We start from the raw sequence: 16,990 nt of genomic DNA, 5'->3' as shown, positions 1-16,990 counted from the left end.
TTTGATGTGTTGTTGTATTTGGCTTGCTAATATTTTGTTGATGATTTTGGGATATTGGCCTGAAATTTTCTTGTCTGGTTTTCATATCAGGGTAATGGTGCCTCATGGAATGAGTCTGAAGCATTCCTTTACAGTTTTTTGGAATACTTTGAGAAGGTTAGCTATTAACTCTTCTTTAAATGTTTGGTAGAATTCAGCTCTGAAGTCATTTGGCCTGGATTTTTGTTTGTAAGGAGTTTTTTGATTACTGAATCCATTTCTTTACTAGTGATCACAGATTTTCTGTTTCTTCCTCCTTCAGTCTTGGAAGATTATATGTTTTTAGAAATTTATCAGTTTCTTTTAGGTTGTCCAGTTTGTTGGTGTGTAATTATTAATAGTAATCTCTTGTGATACTTTGTACTTCTGTGGCATTGATTGTAACTTCTCTTTCATTTCTGATTTTATGTATTTGGGCCCTCTCTCTTTTTGTCTTGATGAGCTCAGCTGAAGTTTTATCCATTTTGTTTATCTTTTCAAAGAAACAGCGCTTAGTTTCATTGATCATTTCTATTATTATTATTATTTGGTTTCTATTTCACTTATTTCTGCTCTGATCTTTCTTATTTCCTTCCATCTACTAACTTTGGGCTTCATTTGTTCTTCTTTTCTAGTTCCTTAGGATGTCAGGTTAGATTGTTTATTTGAGATTTCTTTTGTTTGCTAAGGTAGGCTTGTATTGCTATAAACTTCGCTCTTAGAACTGCTTTTGCTACATCCCACAGATTTTGGAATGTTGTGTTTCCATTTTCATTTGTTTCCAGGTATTTTATATTTTCCTCTTTGAATTTCTTTGTTGATCCATTGCTTGTTTAGTAGCATATTGTTTAGCTTCCACATATTTGTGTTTTTTTCCAATTTTCTTTTTGTAATTGATTTCTATTTTCATACCATTGTAGTTGAACAAGATGCTTGATAGGACTTTAGTCTTATTAAATTTATTGAGACTTGCTTTGTGGCTTAACGTGTGATCTTTCCTGGAGAATGTTCCATGTGCACTTGAAAAGAATGTGTATTTTGCTGTTTTTGAGTAATTTTCTATATTTATCTATTAAGTTCATGTGGTCTAAGGTATCATTTAAGGCCAATGTTTTCTTATTGATTTTCTGCCTAGGTAACCTATACATTGTTGTAAGGGGGATGTCCAAGTCCCTTACTGTTGTATTATTGTCAGTATGCCCTTTATGTCTGTCAGTATTTGCTCTATGTATTTAGGCGTCCCTATGTTGGGTGTATAGATAGATATTTACGAGTGCTATATTCTCTTGTTGGACTGATCCTTTTATCATTATGTAATGTCCTTCTTTGTCTCTTGCTACAGTCTTTGTTTTAAAATCTATTTTGCCTGATACAGGTATTGCTACCTCAGCTTTCTTTTTGTTTCCAGTTGCATGGAATATCTGTTTCCATCCCTTCAATTTCAGTCTGTGTGTGTCTTTATATCTGAAGTGAGTCTCTTGTAGCAGGGTATGTATGGGTTTTGTCTTTCTTATCTATTTGGCCACCTTATGTCTTTAGATTGGAGCATTTAGTCTGTCTGCATTTAAAATAATTATTGATAGGTATGTACTTATCACCATTTTGTTAATTGTTTTCCCTCTCTTTTTTGTCATTATTCTCTGTTCCTTTCTTCTCTTATTCTCTTCCCTTGTGATTTGATGATGTACCTTAGTGTTGTGTTTGTAATTTTTCTCTTTATTTTTTGTGTATCTGTGTTTGGTTCTTGGTTTATGGTGACCATGAGGTTCATATGTGACAACCTATATATACAGCAGTCGATTTTAAGTTTATGGTTGCTTAGTTTGGGTGCATTTTTAAAGCACTGCGCTTTCACTCCTCTCTTTCATGTTTTATGTTTTTGACATCATATTTTGTATCTCTGTATTTTGTGTATTGCTTAACAAATTATTTTAGATATAAGTTATTTTACTACTTTTGTCTTTTAATTCTCATACTGTCTTTATGGGTGGTTGATCCACTACCTTTACTATATATTTGCCTTTACCATTGAGAGTTTTTCTTTTGTAATTTTTTTTGTTTCTGGTTATGGACGTTTTCATTTAAGGAAGTTCCTTTAACGTTTATCCTAAGGCTGGTTTTTTGGTGCTGAAGTCCTTTAGCTTTTACCTGTTTGGGAAACTCTTCTTCTCTCCTTCAATTTTGAATGATAACCTTGCTGGGTAGAGTATTCTTGGTTGTAAATTTTCTCCTTTCAGTCTCTTCCTGTAGAGTTTCTGCTGAAAAATCAGCTAATAGTCTTATGGCAGTTTCTTTTACATAACTAGTTGTTTTTTTCTTGCTGCTTTTAAGATTTTCTCTTTATCTTTAATTTTTGACATTTAATTTTGATGTGTCTTGGTTGTGGGTCTCTGGGTTCATCTTGTTGTAACTTGCTGAGTTTCTTGGACTTGGATGTTTGTTTCCTTTACCAGGTTAGGGAAGTTTTCAGCATTATTTCTTCAAATATGTCTACTGCCCCTTTCTCTCTCCTTTCTTTTTCTGGGACCCCTATAATGTGAATGTTAGTACACGTAATGTTGTCTCCGAGGTCCCTTAAACTAGGCTCCTTTTAAAATTCATTTTTCGTTTTGCTGTCCCAGTTGGATGGTTTCCACTACCCTGTCTTTCAGATTGCTGATCCTTTTCTTTTGCATCCTCTCATTTGCTGTTGTTTCCCTTTAGTGTATTTTTTCACTTCAGTTTCTCTGTTTTGTAGTTCTGATTGGTCTTTTTTTTATATTTTCTATTTCTTTTTTGAAGTTCTCGCTGACTTCGTCCATTCTTCTACTGAGTTCGGCGAGCATCTCTACGACTTCTTCTTTGAACTGCTTATCAAGCAAATTTCTTATCACACTGTGATATCATTGTTTCATATCAATTGTTTTCTTGATATGGATTTTTTGGATATTGGGCTCTTTAGGTGATAATTTGAAATAGAGATTGGATGTCTAGTTGTTCTGGCATTTTGATTTTTATAACAACTTGAAAAAATGTAGTTGCATATAGTTAATGACAAAAAGTGGCAACAATTAACACAGGTTTGCTCAGCTTTTTGAACTTGGCATAAATAGGCTGCTTGTAGGTTTTAGTAGCTTTTAAAATAATAAAAAAAAAAGTTTTTGTTTGTTGTTTTTCACGCTTGTGCCCCAGTATCTTGCACTGTGGTGCTCAGAAATGTGAAACACACTCTGTCTTTGGACTTCCCTGTTGATTATCTTGTGGACAGTTTGTCTTGGTCCTTCTCTGGTTAGTCCTGCCCTGCTGCACTTCTTTCCTCCCTTCCTTTGGTGTCTCAGATCATCTAAGTTTCGTCTTAGTCTAGTTGGTTTTTGTGCTCATACTTCATCAGCATTTTTTGTTCATTTCCTCAGAATTCCTAAACATCCATTTTTACACTTAAAATGTTTACATCTTTGAATAAACGTTCAAAAATGTCCTGCCTGGGTCTGTCTCCTCCTTGCTTATAGCCTTAAAAAAATTTTTTTTAATTGAGTTATAGTTGATTTTCAACGTTGTGTTAGTTTCAGGTGTACAGCAAAGTGATTCAGTTATACATATATATATATAAATATATTTATAGTTCCCTGTAGGTCCTTGTTGGTTATCTATTATATGTGTGTGTGTGTGTGTGTGTGTGTGTGTGTGTATAAATAAACAAATATATATAAAATAGTGTATATAGAGCAGTTTCCTGGGGTCTGTGATAAAGTCCTCATATGGAAGCTGTGGGGTCCACAGCATCTTCAGGGCTGTGAGGTGCTCAGCAGAGAGGGCTGGTGGTTTCTCTGCAGAGCAGGGCGCTGGGGTCTGGGGCCGCTCCTACTGCGTGGCGGATACTGGCAGCCCCTGTCCCACTTCCTTGTTCCTGGCTGGCCTTGGCCGTCTCACCCCTGCCAATCCTGGCGGGGTGATCCCTTGTGCAGTGCCCCGATAGCTTGGGGAGGTGGTCGCTCACCTGGCTCTCCTTCTCCTGCCAAGGGGATCTCCGTCAGGCTAGGGAGCCCCCCTGGTGCTGAGCACTGCCAGCCTGGGAGGTGGGGTCATGCAGAATTAAATTCTTCTTCCTGCCTATTTGGTGCCGTTGTTCTCAGGCTTGTTGCTCTACCCCATTGCCGAAGCTTCTTAATTGGACTCCCAAGCTCTCTCAGAGCTATTTGGTTGGGGGATTGCTGGCTAATTGTTAGTGGAGGGATGGAGGCTGGGGTTTCCTACTCCGCCGTCTTGATGATGTCAGAAACCTCAGATTGCTTTCCAAAAGCACATCGTTTATCCAGCAGCAGGAAGGTACCTTTTCCCCCGCATCTCTAGCCAGAGCTTCTTTTAATTTCATGTCAATCTGATGGGTATAAAAGGTAGCTCATTATTATTTTAATGTGCATTACCTAGAGTCTATTTGAGCATCTTTTCACCTGTTTGTTGGCTGCTTTGCTGCTCTGTGCCTCCGTAACTCTGGATAATGTGTCTGTGCCTCTTTCCCTTGTTTTATCCATTTTCATATACTGTCTGTTGACATTCAGATGGGAAGGATGAGAATTGTTCTCATGCTGCTTCCCTCCCTTCTCTTCCTTTCGGTGTGATTGTTTCTTGTCCTGTCAACTTTTGATCATCTCACTTGGCTCCTCCTTATCAAGATTAGGATATTTTCACCCTCTTTTTTCTTCCATCTTCCCCCATTTCTACAGTTTACCTTCTGTTAGTTACACTTGAACGTTGTGGAAGATGTAAAGAATTGTATTTTATGCCTTAGCCACAGCCATGTCTCCTCTGTTTTGCCCACTAGAAGACTTTAAAGGTTGAAAGCCAGTAAAATGTGTCTAAAGCAGAATGTTAAAGCAGAAGGGCCCAGAGATACCACTGAAACCAGGACTTCTCAAACTGTTCCATCAAAGTGGCCAAATGCCAGTTGAGAAAAAAGATAGTTCTTTCACGAACGCAAACTTTTATGTACATATTCAGGCAGTGTTTTCTCTTCCCCTCCCATCATGTACCAGTTTTCTTTTATGATAAATAAAACTGATAAAAAACAAATTACTCCCTGAATCTGTTAATACAGTTAGCTTTCTGGGAGGATTTGTGAAATTGTATTGTGACTTGGAGTACTCGTATGGGGATCCTAGTTTGAGAATTCTCATTCTTTGCTTCATTTTGTGGACACGGGAGTCATAGCACAGAGAGATGGTGTGATTTGCCCAAGTTCTCTTAGGTGAGGACCTCATATTTCAGGGCCCATTGTGGCTCCTAAGACTTCAGTTTGGTAGATGATCTATGCTCAGGCCCAACCTGTATTTCCAGTCTTATTTTCTCTTGAGTATGTTCAGGCCAAAAACCTTGGAGTCATTTTTCTTTCTACATAATCCAGTCTGTCATCAGATCCTGGTGGCTCTGTCTCTGAAGTGTACCCAGCCTCTGGCCACTTCTTATGTCCTTAGACACTGCCACCTCTGTCCAAGCCATCGTCATCTCACCTGGACCACAGCTGCAGGTTCTTGATTGGCCTCCCTGTTTATAGCCTTGCCTTCCACGGGGTCCATTCAGGTCTTGTCTGTTCAGAACCCTTTAATCGCATTCACGTTTCATTCATAGTTAAAGGAGAGCCCTTTCCATGATCTGCAAGTCTTTCGTCGCTGGCTCTCCTCTGCCTTCCTGTCCCGTCTCCTACCTTCTCCCCCAGCTTACTCTGCTCTGTCACTCTGGCTTCCTTGTTATTCCTTGAGCAGGTTAGTGGGCAGCTAGCTACCCCAGGACATTTGCACTTCCCTTTGCTGGGAACTCTCCTCACACAGCTGTGTCAGTCTTTCGTGCCCTCATTCCTTCAGATTTGTGTTCAGATTGTACCTTATCAGAGGGGCGTCTCTGACCTTAGCACTGATCACTGCCTGACGTCTGTGTCACATGTTTACTTGGTGGTGGTCTCTCCCTGGCTAGGATGCAGGCTCTAGGAGAACAGGGACCTTTCGTTTGTTCACCATTATATGCAATGTGTGAACAGTGCCTGGCAGCAAGTGCTCAGTAAAAATCTCTGTTGGAAAATGAATGAATCTTGCTGTATTGCTCCCCGGCCTCGATGTCTGACTCTGGTCAGTTATTCTATGAAATCCCAGACATTTCTCACATGCCATCTGTGCCAAGGCCCTGGGCTCCCCTTCCTGTCATGCCTTTGCTCTCAATGTTCACATTTTCTCAAATGTTTTTCCTTTTCTCTACTTGTTCAGATCTTCCTTTTCTTCAAGCACAACACAAGCGCAGTTTCTTCAGCGAAGACCTTCAATCCCCGTGTTGAGTTGAGCGCTTTGTTCTCGTGTGCTCAGTGTGCTATTTGCAGTTCTATTTATTACCTTGCAACTTGAGTTATAGTTATTTATATACATGGCTGATCTCTCCTCCTGGGTGGCAAGAGCCTTCAGGAAATCCCTGTATTTCCCAAGTGCTTGTTCTGGTGTTTTGGTGCCAGATACCCGTGAAGTGATGGGAGAAGTGAATTATATGGGTACTTAGGCCTTTACCCATGGCGCTGGCTCAGATTTAGAGACAGGTGCAAATTCTAGCTGATGTAAGGAATACTGAAGACTTGGGTGATATTTTTAAAGATAATATTAGAAATTAAAGGACTGGCAATAGGGACCATATGGGGATTGAGTTTACCTGCCTTTTTGGAGAGAGATTTAGGAATAGGGAAGGGTTTTTCAAAAGTAATGTTGAACAATTACTCTTGCCTTTAAAAAAGTAAAGAATTAATTTATATAGGAACTAATGATTTTTTCTTATTTATTTATTTTTATTTTATTTTTATTGGAGTATAGTTGCTTTACAATGTTCTGTTAGCTTCTACTGCTCAGCAAAATGAATCAGCCATACATATACATGTATCCCCTTCCTTTTGGATTTCCTTCCCATTTAGGACACCACAGTGCATTAGTAGAGTTCCCTGTGCTATACAGTATGTTCCCATCAATTGTCTATTTTATACATAGTATCAATAATGTATATGTGTTAATCCCAGTCTCCCAGTTCCTCCGTCCCCACCCCTTACCCCCTTGGTATCCATACATTTGTCCTGTAGTCTGTGCCTCTGTTTCTGCTTGGCAAATAAAGTCATCTCTACCATTTTTCTAGATTCCACATATATGCGTTAATATACGGTATTGATTTTTCTCTTTCTGACTTACTTCACTCCGTATGACAGACTCTAGGTCCATCCACGTCTCTAAAAATTTAAACCTTAACTCGTGAAAGGACTTTGGACTCATAACTTTAAAGCCCTGACATGTTTTCTTGGCGACCTTGAGGAGTAGTTAAAGCACTGCTGCTCTGCATGGAGGTGGTGGTGGGTTTAGAGCAGGGCTCCCCAACCCTCGGGCCACAGACTGGTACTGGTCCGCGGCCTGTTAGGGACCAGGCGGCACAGCAGGAGGTGAGCGGCGGGCGACCAGCGAAGCTTCATCTGCTGCCCCCCATCGCTCGCATTACCGCCTGAGCCATCCACTCCCCGCTGCCGCCCGCCTGAGGAAAAATTGTCTTGCACGAAACCGGTCCCTGGTGCCCGGAAGGTTGGGGCCCGCTGGTTTACAGGTGTGAAGTCTGTACCTTGCTGCACATGGTGCTTCTGCGCGGACCCGAGTTGTCTCTCTCCTGTATTAGTGACGGTTGGAAGTCTGTACCTTCTCCTTTCAGCTTTTTATCACACTCTGACTGCTCAGAAATACTGAGATCTTTGGCTTTGAACTTGTCAACTTCCCTTCCTTCTACCTTCAAATCCCGGTGCTGCCCTCTGATGGGTCTTGGGTGGGGAGTGACGGATTCTAAGCCACGCCTCTTAGACAGGCGTCCTGGGGCACCTCAGATTCAGTGTGTCCTGACTCAGCTCATTACCTTGTGCCCTGCGTTTGCCCCTCTGCCTATTTCTTGGTGAAAGGCACTGTTTGTGGTGTTGCCCAAGGTGGAAATTTGACACCCCCGTCCCTTCTTTCCTTCTTATTGCCTGTGTCTGTCTTGTCTCCAAGTCCTACCTGATTCCACAGCACCTTCTGTTTGCATTTTTCTCTGCTTCGCCATCTTCACTGCTGGGGTTAAGTCATCATCACCTCTTTCACGAAGCCCTCGTGTACTGGCTGCGTCCTGTGCACCAGGCACATTCCAGGTGCTGGAGCTGCAATGATAAAGAAGCTCCCTTGGAACCGGTTGGAGGTGGGAGGAGAGCAGGATGAGTTTGCAGGCTAGGGTCAGAGGTCAGCCGGCTGGGCAGAGGGTTAGTTAGGTCAGGAGGCACCTGTGGGCCAGGTGAGTCTGGACTTTATCTTTGGACAGTGGAGCCACTGACGGGCGGTCAGCAGGGGAGAAATGAGGTCATTAGGGCATTTTAGGGCCACATCCGGACGGTGGACTTAGAGGCAGAAAGCCTAGAGTTACAGTGATGATTGGGGTGATGCAGCGATCTCGGCGGTCCCGGAGAAGAGCGCCAGGGAGTCGGTATTTGGATTCCCTGTGTGGATGTCTACATTCATGAGGCCAAATCTGAGTTCCGCTGGAGTAGCAGCCCAGATTCCCAAATGCACTATAGCAGAACCTTTTGGGAAACCAACATTTTTTTTTCATCTTATTGAGAATGTCTTTAGAATGTGAAAGCTTGATTGCATTGGGTCTGAAATGAATGTCATTTAAATATTAAATTAATTAAAAACCCGGCTTCTGAATATTTTCCCGTAGATTTCATGCTCCTTTAGAAATTTCATTCTGCCTTGTGTTTTAGCATTGGCAGTAAATACTGGCCGTGGAAGAGCTGTGTCGAGGGCAGTGACGGTGCGAGGGGTGGCGGTGGTCTGAGTGGATCCCCCTCTTCGTGGTGGGAGGGAGTGGCCTCCAGAGGTGGGCAGATGACTGGGGACCAGGCCCGGCTGTGGAGGGGGAGGCGGTAGCCCTTCCTGGGGAGACAGAGCTCAGCCTGTAACCGGCACCTGGTCGGCAGAATTTAATCAGCCGTTTGGAATTTTAGGCACAATCATGGAAGAGGTGATTGGTTTCTCTCTTTGTCCAGCTTTTTGTCCCCATGTGTCTCCCACACATTTGTTGACACCATGTGTTAGGTGCCACCTTACGAAAAAGTGGGGACTTTGCAGATAAGGCACATCGGCCCTGCCTTTTGTCTGAAAGGGGGGGCATTATGAGGGATTTTATTTTGTAGCTTTCTTCATAAAACTGTTTAACAGATACCTGTGTGCCAGGCTTCTTTCTAAGAACTTCACCCATATTGACCCATTTAATCCTCACAACAGCTCAGCAAGTGACCTGTGTCACTGTGTCACCCGTGACCTGTGTGGTAGGTGCTGTTATTATCAGCATTTTACACGTCAGGGACTCGGGCACAGAGGGAGGAACTTGCCCAAGTGGCCCAAGTCCCACAGCCCTCAGGTGGCGGAGCTGGATTTAAACCCAGAGACAGAGCAGGAGGGGTGTTAAAGGAGGCTGTGTGTCCATGGGGTAAAGGGGGCCACCAGGTAGGGCTTTGGTTCCACTTTCATGCTTTGGGAGATCAGTGATGCACGTGGAAAACAAAAGATTAGAACAGTTTAAGAAGTCCTCTTTTTAGACACATATTTTCGTTTCTGCTATAAATTTCTAAGACCATCCTTTAAAGAAGAAAACAGTTTAGCTTCGTCCGTTACCTAGGAAAAGAAACAAACACAGTTTCTACTTGGATTAGTCTGTCACTTTCAAATTTACTTTATTTAAAAAATATTTTAGTCTATAGAAATGGTGGAGTGGGCGTATGTTTTTGTTTATTCACTTGACATTTGGGCACATCTGAAGCAGTTTATAAACCAAGGCCTACGCCATAATTCCCTTTTGCTTCTGGGGTTACCCTCTGGCTCCCGGGAAGATGTGTTTTGTGCAGTGACTAGTTTTGCTTTGCTGACACTGGGTCAGTGTCCTTGTTTATGGCAGGAGCCACTGGAGTTTTGGGTAGAGGGACTTCTTTGTTGGTTTCATCAAATCTTCAGGTTCTCGCTGGGTGTGTAGGGGGCGTGCAGGGCGGACGGGAGCAGCGGTTTGCTGTGCTTGGCCGCTGACCCTGCAGTGTGTAAACCAGAGAGGAACCAACACATCAGGGACCCTGGGTAGAGAGACTGCCTGGTTTCTGCGTAAGGAGCTCACAGAGGAGGGGAGAGCCTGTGGAAAGCTGAGGAAAGGCAAAACGTTTTGTCTGCCTTTTGGGGAGGTTTGATAAAGGACCGCTGCGTGCAGGTTATTTCTCTTCTGCGTAGGAGACAAGCTGCCCTGTTCCCAGCATGGAGGGGCTGCGGAGACAAGGATGTGGGGACTGGAGAGCCTTCCAAAATCTACAAAATCACATCTTCAGGGTGCAGCCTCATTCTTTTTCTTGGGGGATTTTTTCCCCCCAGAATATTGTGGGTGGAGGGACCTGGGTTTAAATCTTAACATAAAATGTAATCAAATGTATATTATTTTGCATCATTTCCAGTTTTAGATGATGATTTCCTAAAAGGAAAAATAGTGCATGTATTAATGTGCTCTGTAACGACAAAGCGCTTAACTAACATTCTGTGTCATCCTGTGCTAGGAAGATACTGAATTTAAAATTTTCTTCCCATTTGCAAAATGTAATTATAGTGGCTTTAATTCTTGGAGGAAAAGGTTTTTAGGTGAAAGAAATAAGTCAGACCACATTGTTCCCTTTTTTTTTTTTTTAAGAAAAATGATCCCAAACAAAAATTGAAGCAATTTATATATTTGCAAAAAGTATGTGTTTGTCCATTGGGTTATGACTAGGGTGAGCATGTATTTGAATAATATACAAGGCAGAGCAGTTTGGAGCGTGAAAGGGGGAACTTATGGACGAGAGACAGTAGGTCAGCAGATGTGACCGGACTGTCCTGTGCAAGCCAGGAGCTTTGATCACCCTCAGCATAAGAACGCTTGCAAAAGAATGAATGTTTCAAAAAGGAGAATAAAGTAAAGAGTTGCACATTTTTATTTAATATGGAAGAGAACTATAATTGGATCTGGGATTTGACTTTACCCTACTTACAGACTAGAAAGTTCGCCTCTTGCTGTCAGAAGACAGGAGGTTCCTGGGTCAGGGAGGAGGGGTTTGCTGTTCTGGGCTTCAGCACGTTTGTGGGGGTCTCCCTCGCCCTCGGGCCCCGCCAGGCAATTTGAGACCCAGGTGGAGGCTGTGCACACGATGTGTTTGCATCACAGCCGGCTCACACACCAAGGGGCTTCTGGCATCTTCTGTAGCAAGCAGTAGGTCACCCTTCGCTGAGGCGGAGTCGGGTGGGCAGAGGTGGAGAGGGGAGGAGAGCTTGGCTCACCTGGCAAGGTGACTGGCTGCATGGACAACCCTAGGAAGTGGCCTGGGTGAAGGAGCAGTCCGGCCCTGGCCCAGCTGCCAAGATGCAGAGGAGGACTGTCTCCCAGCAGGTCTGTTTTCAGTGTGTGGTCCTTATGGCTTTATGTTTGTTGCATCGAAGTAGGAGGTGAAGAAGCCCTACTGGGGAGAGGCTCATGGAGTTTAGAAGGGCTTTTTTAGGGTGATACTGATAAGCTTCCTGAGAAACTGAGCCAGGCGTTTTTTTCAAAGAAATACAAGGCTTAGAGATCAAATTATTAGGCTTCCTGCTTCATTGTACGTTGGCATCTATTTTCTTAACGTCGGTTAAGTGACGTATTCCTTTGTGGCTGAGTTCCCTCCACTATGACCAGGCACCCGTACGTAGTCCTGTTTATCAGTTCAGTAAGCTGTGGGGTGGGCCGGCTTTGGAAGACGCAGTCTGCTGCAGTAGGGGGGTTTTGGTGAAATTTCAGAGGAGTGTTTGCCAGGCAGGATTTGCTTTCCTTAGGATCGTGGAGTGTTCTGGGTGTGTCCCCCTTCCCTGAGGCTGGGCTGGGCTGAGGCTGGGCTGCCCTCGGGTCAGGTCCGAGCATCCTCACGTCCCCAAGAGGCTCTCTCCAGGGCCACCCGGTCCTCTTCCTCCCTCACCAAGATGTACTTTCTATGTATGTTTGCGGAACTCTGCTCTTCTGCTAAGTGCTCTGAGAGTGTAACTCCTGGATAGTCAGCTACTAACGGTGTGAACCAGGGGCTGGCAGACTAGGCTCATTGGCCAAACCTGAGCCACTACCTGTTTCTGTAAATATTTTGATTGGAACCCAGCCAGGCCCCTTTGTTTACATGTGGCCTGGGACTCCATTCATAGGACAGCAGCAGAGTCCAGTCAAAGTCATTGCAACAAAGACTGTATGACCCTCAAAGCCTAAATGTTTACTGTCTGGCTCTTAAAGGAGGAGCTCTCCAACCCCCGGTCTAAGTTAATAAATCTACCAGACAGTACACTCCGTGATGTGTCTGGGTCTTTCCAGCTCCAAAATGCTATGTGCGTAGAAAGCACTTTGTCCACATTTGATAAACGAAGGATGAACATGGTATTTAGTGAAAGGGCTGGTCCACGGCCACACACCTCAAGAGTGTATGTTACGGGGGCGGAACTTTAGCCCAGGTGACTCACCTGGGGAGTCGGTGGGAGGCCCCCTCTGGTCACCTTCTCTCAGCCTTCCAGCCTCTTCTCTGCAGTGCCTCAGCCTCTCTGCGTCACACGTGAACTTCACTCCTGGGACTTCATCTCTTTTGATCAGCCGTGGGTGTGATGTGCCGTGCAGCCTGCGCAGGAGCTGGAACCCCTGCTCTGCAGGGGCCTTGGATGCCGCGTCCCTGACACGCCTGGTGTCCACTGAAGAGCCAGCACGCTTGCCCTTTGCTGCGAGAAGACCTGGCTTTGTGGAGCTCATTTAGAGGCAGCTTGTCATTTTCTTACATTTTTCCTTTATGTGGGGACATTAGAACCCAGCTTCCCCGGGACATAAAGGGCTCGGCCGTGTCCTGGGCACCACGGTCGGGTGCATAGGTGAGGGGTGGGACAGAACAGAATCCTGACCTTCACCCCTGTATCTAGCAGTCAGCCAGCTCTGTCCGTCCTTCCTTTATAGTGTCTTTCGCTACTTTTTCTCCTCTCCTTGCGGACACCTCTCGTTACTTTACACCTGGGCTGTTGTATCAAACCTTCTAGCTGGGCTCTGGGGCTCCCTGAACCTTGTTCTCATCCTGTGAGTGTCATCACAGATCTATTCCTTATGCCTCTGCTTAGCTTTCAGAGCCCTCTAAGCAGTCGTCCTTAGCAGTGTTAATTCCTCAAGTCCCCGTGATACACGGTCTCCTGTGGATCTGAGCTCTTCCTGGTCTGAGCCACCGCTCTTGTTATCCCTGGTCTGGGATGACCTGTCTAGGTACCCTTCCATCCGCTAGTGTAGGGTGTCTCAACCTCAGCTCCGTGGACGTTTTATGTCCAATAGTTCTTTGTTGCGGGGGCTGCCGTGTGCTTTGTAACGTGCGTAGCGGTGTCCCTGGCCTCTACCCACTAGAAGCGAGTAGCACTCCCTGCCTCCGTCCCCTGGGGACAGGGTCGTCCTGTTGACAACCACTGCCCTTGCAGGGTCACAGCGCTGTCCCTCCCGAGGCCCTCTGTCCACTCGTGTGCTACCTCTCCTCTCCCTTGACCCCTGCAGGGCTTGTCCATACCCTGCCTTGAACTTTTAATTAGACAGTTTTGTTTGCTAGTTGTTTTAAGTGAATCAGTCCTGTTTCCATAATTGGGTTGTCAGCTCCTGAAGTCAGGGACCGTGAGGTATGCTACCACTGTGTGACTTTTAGGAAGTTACTTACACTCTCTATACCTTAGTTCTCTTACCTGAAAAATGGGGATATATCTTATCTTATATCCCTTAATTATCCCTTATATCTCAGGGTTGACATGTAAGAGCTTAAAAGGAGGGGTTCTTGGATCGTGATCACGTAATAAAGAACTGTTCAGCTGTTCCTACTGTCTCTAGCAAAGCAGTTAACCTGATGGATGGTCAAGTTGTTTTGCTTTTACTTCTTTGGGGAAGTGACTGGGATGGGAGTAGGTGGGCTGTGGCCTCAACAAAGATGGTTTGGTGTCTTCTCTCCCACGTTTGTATCCCACACATTGTATGCTAGTGATGTCGAATAAAAATAAGTACCAAATAAGTACTTCACCCCTAGTCATGGAAGAGCATAGAGCAGATTCCTGGTGGGCTTGGGACACAGCGGTTTCCATGGGCTGTGAGTGCCTGTGTGCGTGTGTGTGTGTGTTTTCGCCCAGGGGAAGCTTTGGCAGCTCAAACGAAATTTCAACCAAATCTTTCTTCCATGTTCTTCCCAGAGCTTGGATGTGAATTCTGGTTTCATGGCTTACTAGCCTGGTGACCAACTCTGTAAACCCTGGAGCCCCTGTTCCTTTATAAAGTGGGACTGTGATACTGTTACCTACTCCACTGAATGTCGCACCCATATTTTTTGAGTAAAGCTCATGACAGCTGTTAAAAGCCAACATAGTCCCTTGTGACCATCGCCACCGGTCATGCTGCGCCTTTTGCATGGCCGGGGGCATCTGGAGATGCTGAGGGGGTCCTGGCAGCAGCCGCCCCTCGGAGTGCTTTGTCTAAGAACGGCCTGCCCTGGAGCCAGGCAGCTTCTGGCCGTTCGGATGAACTAGCGGCTCCAGCTCCTGGGCGAAGGGTGTGGTGGTGACCGTGGGTCTCGGCTTTCCAGAGAAGGCTCAGCCCGTGTGTCCATGTGTCCACAAAGCCTCTGCCGGTGGGAGGGTTAGTCCTTCGACCTCCTGGACCGGGCGGGGTGGCGGGAGTGCGGGTGGGGCCGTTCTCAGCAGGAGGCTGCTCATTTCCCAGGAGGGGCACGTTTGCCCTGTGGCTTGGGCCTGGCTCCAGAGCTTTACCTGAATGGAGCTAAATTGCCAAAGGCAGGGGCTGTCTGTGCGCCTGTTTTCCTGACCTTGCCAGTGATTATTTCCAGGTAAGTTTTGAAATTAAAACACTCTGTTCTGTATTTTACTGGAGATTGAGGAGTGTTCTGGGTGTATATTTGGAGAATAAGTTTTCTGATTCCTCAGACAGATGGCATTTCAGGCCATCAGTAGGACCTTTCTGGAAAGGGTCAACTCCAGGGTTCCGAACCTCCCCGGCTCCTATGGGGTGAGCATGCCTCCTGGCTTTGCCACTGGGGCCTCATGGTCCTGTGCGAAATTGCGTCTCTGCCTCGCGGGGTTCGATTAGTCACCTCACTGCCAGTTACTGCTGTTTCTTCTCTTTTTAATGCAGAGATTTGTCCCACGGATGGTAGTTTCTTGGGCTAGGATAACATGAGATCTTCCTGTGGTTAGAGGGATACAACTAAGTCATGAATTTCCTTTAAAAGCAAGGATTTATCATTCTTGAATCTTGTAGAAAAAGACAGGCAAACTGTGATAGAAAATCGAGCATTTTGATGGCTTACCACCATCTTTGGACATAAACATCTGCATTCAGCAGAATATTAATGTCACAACAGAGTTAATTCAACTAGATTTTCTTTCAGTGAATATTCTTTTTTGAGGAAGTAGGAAATTGCACACCCATTTCAGGTTGTGTTCACACCTTTGCTTTGTGACATTAATTGAGATATTTGGAACTTGTGAATATCAGTTCTCTTGCATCATGAACTTACCAGCAATATGTTTTATTATGTAGAAAAATTCATAAATCTCCCCCAGTCTCTATGCACTTCGTTTTTTTTCATTCTAAAAGAGCCATTCTTTTTTTTTGTTTTTAATAAATTTATTTATTTATTTATTTTTGGCTGCGTTGGGTCTTTGTTGCGGTGCGCTGGCTTCTCATTGCGGTGGCTTCTCTTGTTGCAGAGCACGGGCTCAGTAGTTGTGGCTCACGGGCTTAATTGCTCCGCGGCACGTGGGATCTTCCCGGACCAGGGCTTGAACCCGTGTCCCCTGCATTGGCAGGCGGATTCTTAACCACTGCGCCACCAAGGAAGCCCTAAAAGAGCCTTTCTTAATGTCATTATTTAAAAATCTTAAGTTTCCTCTTCTGTCTTAAGAATTCAGTGATACTGTGAACACTTCCAGATGTTGGAAGATGACCTTAAAACAGACACTTATCATGTTATGATGCCTTTGTTTACACATAGAGGCCACAGTCGTCTCGGACACGAGAGCTTTGATCTGTACCCTGTGTATGGCTGCATTTGGGGGGGGTTCTGTATACATCACAGTTGTTTAATGAGGAATGCACTGATTGTCTCTGGACAGGAAGGTCCCGCTAATACTTTGTCAGAAAATGTATATTAAATTACTTGTCTGTCCTGCATGGAGAAATTATTTAGTTATCAAGTTGATGAAGTTTATACATAATTATGCAGTTTATACCTTTAGAGAAGGAATTAAAGGTTGAAAGTTACTTTCCTCAGTCGAGCCCTTGCACGTCTGTATTGGATTCACAGAGGCAGGTACCACCGCCTTCACACCATGCCCCTAACACAGGGGGCCCTGGGGCTGCGCCATCCATGGTGTACGTGGCCAAGCCGGGCAGTGGCGTCAAAGCCTGTCCATCGACAGCCTCCTCTTTATTTAATACAAGAGAACAACCTTGATTAAGCCAGTGTAGCCTAGTAATTACAAAAAATAAGTGACCAGTGGCAAATCCAGTGTCCCTTGAGGAACTAGTGATTATGTGAACAACTCTTTATTTGCAAACAATGCAGCATTTCAAGTAACATTTGAAAAGCTGGCATTTTTGCAGAAGATGAGGGGTTGAGGAGGCAGCTTGTATTAGGAGATAGTGGCCTGAGTTTTGTTCTTCCCTTGACTTTACAAGCTTTTCTTGCTCTGTGGGCATTGTTTTCTTTATCTGAAATGTGGGATCTGACAAGTCAAGCCACCACTGCAGCCTTGTCTCTGTAAGAAAAGTCTGAATAATTTTCTTTGTTTAGAGGCTAAAATTTCTATTCTCAAATAGGAAGGTGACAGTGAGAGAAATCCTCCGTTTCTTTCCTCTTTTGAGGAGGAAG

Source organism: Leucopleurus acutus (genome assembly GCF_964270905.1).
Source record: "Leucopleurus acutus genome assembly, chromosome: 13".
Taxonomy (NCBI): domain Eukaryota; kingdom Metazoa; phylum Chordata; class Mammalia; order Artiodactyla; family Delphinidae; genus Leucopleurus; species Leucopleurus acutus.
The sequence above is the reverse complement of the archived record's forward strand: the minus strand, read 5'-3'. Positions refer to the sequence as shown.